This window comes from Octopus bimaculoides, chromosome 12 (genome assembly GCF_001194135.2).
Source record: "Octopus bimaculoides isolate UCB-OBI-ISO-001 chromosome 12, ASM119413v2, whole genome shotgun sequence".
Lineage (NCBI taxonomy): Eukaryota > Metazoa > Mollusca > Cephalopoda > Octopoda > Octopodidae > Octopus > Octopus bimaculoides.
In genome coordinates this window covers 12,351,881-12,356,761 of record NC_068992.1, presented here as the reverse complement: position 1 = coordinate 12,356,761, position 4,881 = coordinate 12,351,881, and the positions used below count along the sequence as shown (strand labels likewise).

The 4,881-nt window shown below is 31.6% G+C and overlaps 1 long non-coding RNA gene across 1 annotated transcript in view; it reads right to left on the bottom strand.

The window, feature by feature from the left end:
* Nucleotides 1–1,082: 1,082 nt before the first annotated feature.
* Nucleotides 1,083–4,881, bottom strand: part of LOC106876640 (uncharacterized) — a 63,705-nt gene continuing 59,906 nt past the window's right edge. Inside the window, exon 2 of the long non-coding RNA XR_001410274.2 lies at nucleotides 1,083–1,355. This is a non-coding gene — a long non-coding RNA (uncharacterized LOC106876640). The remainder of the gene's footprint in view (nucleotides 1,356–4,881) is intronic.

The following is a 4,881-nucleotide window of genomic DNA, read 5'->3' as shown; positions in this document are numbered from 1 at the left end:
TTCTTCTTCTTCTTCTTCTTCTTCTTCTTCTTCTTCTTCTTCTACACACATGCTTTTTTAAAATTTTTTAAGTTCATTCTTATGTATTAGTATCATTATTTTAATTTTCTTCTAATCACTCTCTTCTCTATATTAATATCGCTTTTGTTATTGTCTTCAATTTCACCCCTCTTACCATTTTGTTTGTTTAATTTTGTTACCAGTGCTAAACGGAAAGAACTTTTCATCCATCAGCTCAAACTTCATATTGGTAACTATGTACTTGCCATTTTGCACATTAACCCATGCCGTCCATTCCGCTCGCCTGTTAGGTTTCTCTATCTTTTTCATTCTTCTCTCTCGGTTTTTCTTCCTCTCCCACATGTTCTTTTCCATTTGCCTCATTCATTCATTCATTTTTCTTTCTTTCTTTCTTTCTTTTTCTTACATTTTTTTAGCATGCTCTTCATAGTGATTATTTATCCCCTAACTATATATTTTTTTTGCTTTTTGTTTCCTGCCGATATACGCAAAATACAGGGTCTACCAGATGCACAGTTTAACATCTCACCTTTAATGCACGTCTGATGACGTACCAATTTTACGTTTGAAACCGCAAATATTACGTATATTTTCAAGATGAACTTTCGCGTACGTAAACTGGGGATGAATGCAGAGTTGGCACAGAAACATCTGTAACTGATCATTAAAGATGTCCTAAAGTATTTCCTTGCATTATTATATAGTTTATATATACGTATACGTATATTTTCATCTATGTATATATATATAAATATCTATGTGTATACATGTGTGTTTGTATGTGTGTGTATGTGTATGAGTACATTACATCAGAATGAAACGTACGAGTTATTGAATGTAGAGCTTGTCCAGGTAGCAAATTCGATAATTCAATACTCTTTTTAATGTCAATAAAATAATAAAGGTTGTATAAATGCACGCATGAAAAATTGCGATATTTATTAGAAATATGAAACAAAACATTCATGTCACTACACAGGCGCATACAGCTATCACAAAAATGCACTTATCCATTATCAAACAGGAAAAATACATGAAAGTAAGTAAAACAAAGCAAGGAATGAAAAATATATTTTATTTTATTTTTCTGGTGAACATTTAATTTCGAAATACTTGAGGTTCTGATTTCAAATCTCAGAGGCGTTTAACTTTAATAAATATATTACTATGCATTTTTTCGTTTCCATGAAAGAAAAGGCAACATCCAATTTCAGCTTGTTTGTTCAATCTCACTAATGGAAATAGTAATATCAGAATCAGTAGTAGTTGATGTATCTGGACTTGTGTTGTATCAGCAGCTGCACGATTTATTGTCATCGAATTTGGAGCAGCATCTGAAAAAATAACAGAAATCATAGTATTATATGGAGTAGCAAAAATATGACAAAGAGTTACGTTTGAATTAATGGTTTGAAATTTCAGCACATTGCCTGCATAAGATAATACACGTAAAGTTTTAGATTTCTCGAAGAAAACGCAGGCAATTTGCACACAGTAGACGCTCTTTTGTAAGCTTGGAGGTTTTTATAATTTTAGCCTGACAATTTCATATATAAAAAAGAAAGAATAGAAACAAAAGTTAGAAATGTTTGTATTTCACTTCTTTATTTACAAGTCAAGTTGTTAACTAATATACTATTTGATTACATATATATATGTTAATTGTTTAGCGAAATAGTCAGTCGGTGTGTTAAAATCTATTCATGGCATTTTATGATAATCGTCTATGTGCTGGTTCATGCTTAAATTCTGTCGCGAGAAAAGACAACAGGCGATTGTGTTTATACAGTTGAGGTAAAACGTTTACACACACACACACACACACACACACACACACACACACACACACACACACACACACACACACACACACTCACACATTCACTCACTCACACACACACACATACATACACACATGTATATATACATACACACATATCTATAATATATCCATGTATGTGTGTGTGTATGAGAGAGAGAGAGTGTTTTTTTTTTATCTCGAAAACAGCTGTACATTAATCTGAAGTTTTTTGTATAACATCTATTATATATTAATTACAAAAGTAGGGACAGTGACTTCGAAGTTTCGACTTGCTAGTTTATCACTATTCCTGTAAAATTTCATATGTGTGTGTATGAGAGTGTGCGAGCATGTATGTATATGCATATAACATATATGTGTATTTGTTTATACCTCTATGAATAATATTAGTATCTGAAGAAATATTGGTTGTAGTAATAATTCATTGTTGTTATGGCAGTGGTGATGAAACTATGTCAAGTATAACGATGTATTTCAAGAAAATCAAGTTGCTTGTCTGTCATGGTTCAATGACCTAATTTTAATGTCTGATATTTAAAGTTTCTTTCAGATACCAATATTTTTTTTCTCATTTAAGCCAATAAATATCGATATTATTTCTATTTGATATTTCTTCTTATGTTTTTTTCTTTCTAAAATCTTGTGTCAAATGGATTTCAGAAACAACTTGAAAAGTTTGCATATTTGAAGTGGGACTCTTTGACACGCTCCATTTACATTCATAGCCTTCACTTATAGACGAAGAATATATTACACATGCAGTATTAAACGAATATTTTCGATTTATTAAGTTCACCAGAAGAGGAAATCCAATACAATGCCATTTGTAGCAGATAAAACTATGATAGAACGGGAACACAGAAAGATTACTCAATCAACGAAAAAAATATTCATCTCATCAATTTCTGATGCGTTTGTTATATTTTTCATTTTAATTATTTATTATAGTTCATCGGAATCATTTCTTTTTCTCATTCATTTGATTTTCAAACCATTTTGTTTCATTTTATACTGTCTATATTTTTCGTTTATTTCGTTTATAACTATTGAATTTTTGCCTCTTTAAATTCCAAAGTAGTTATGGATCAAGGAATCTTGAGTGGATAACTTTTATTCCTAAACAATTTACATCTAATCATATGGACAATATTAATAAATAAATAAAAGATAAATAAATAGGAAGGAATTTAAACTGCATTCTACAAACATCTGAATGCTAAGATATTTTATTATTTGCAAAATTGAAATTGCAATTCATTAAAAAATCTCTCCAGTTAATTATGCATATATATATTTACCAATTTACCTATCTGCCTATAACTATTTACACCTGCACATATGATATATACGATATATATATATATATATATATATATATATGGCACAGAAAGTGCGTCAATAGTTAGCTGGAGGAGATGTTCTCCTGGGGCTGCAAGCTACAGTAGAATCCACCGTTAAGGGTTAGCCATATTTAAGTGGAAAATATACTTCACGGTATATATATATATATATATATATATATACTCATACACGCATCATTATACATATTTCATCAGGGGCGTGGTTATTTGTGTTTAATAATGAATAAATCATTACAGAATATTACGTAACTATACCATTTCGTCAGGATTAATCACTTTAGTCTCAAATTCCCAAAATCCGATGTTGCTGTGGTATTCATATCGACAGTTATATTCTGTTTATCATAAATCTTTGTCATTCCTTTGAATATTCTGATGAACGTAAGCATGAACGCTATTAAATATTCGTAATGGCGACGGGACAGTTGGCCTATCTGCACATATTGTACCTGTTTCCAGGCCAATTACAAATTAGGTATTTCTCGAAGATATAATTATGTGGGCTTGTGGCATACAAACTATGTCCCACTCCCTCGATCCCTTCGGATACTTCAGCAACGTCTCTATCGTTAAAATGAACCATATTTTCAAATCAAGTAGAATATTTCTGTGCAAGTTATGTTGAACATCATCAATTAGTTCAAATTAGATTTGGTAAAACTGTTGAAAGCTTCATTGCAGCTATTGTTTTTTACATGTCATAACTTTCTGTATGAGGGCGTCTTTGAGATTCCTTAGAACGAGTTATTTGCAATATCCTGATCGATCTGGTAGGGAAAATTCCATTGCAATTTGTTTCATTATACTGCGCTTTTAAGGTAGAGTGAGTGAGAGAGAAATATGGGGAGGGAGAGAAAGTGCGAGGGAGAGAGAGACAGATGGATAGGGAGTGAGAGGAGATAGACAAGATGAGAAAGAGAGATGTTGTGATGGGGACAGAGGAAAAGGTATCCGTAGTCGTTAGAACCACATATTTCGGTGTATGTATAATCGCTAATATTCTGTATCGTACCATATATTCGGTATACCCCAGAAAAGCGTTTTATCTTTCAAGGAATCAATTGTTTAATTTTTCATATTTAATGTAAGGAGGGAAAACATTTTGATATGCATACGCATGTAGGTGTGTGTATGTGTGTGCGTTTGTGTGTTTGCCTGTGCGCCCGTTCGTGTATTTTTATACAAATTGTAAATGTATGTCCATATATTTTGCCATCATTTATGAAAGACAGTGTGTTGAAGTTATTGGAACTGGTGATTAAAAAGATGAGAGGCGTAACTGGGAGATGATTTATTGAAAAACAAAATAGTAACATTAACGAAGTTATATTTTAAGATATTGCCATTTGTATAAAACTCTTTAGAGGGAAAGAAATAACGATGAATACAAGGCACAGGGAAGGATTTCTTTATATGGCTTAAAGAATTATGGAGTGGAAAGGGAGATGTTAAAATAAATATATGTTATATGTATATATAATTACACACACACACACACACACACACGCACACACACATACACACACACACACACACACACATATATATATATATATATATATATATATATATATATATGTTATAGTCATACTCACACATAGGAATACACAAGCATTCCGAAAGAATACTCAAAGAATACGGCTTAGGGCATTAAGGAGTATTATATACATACATACA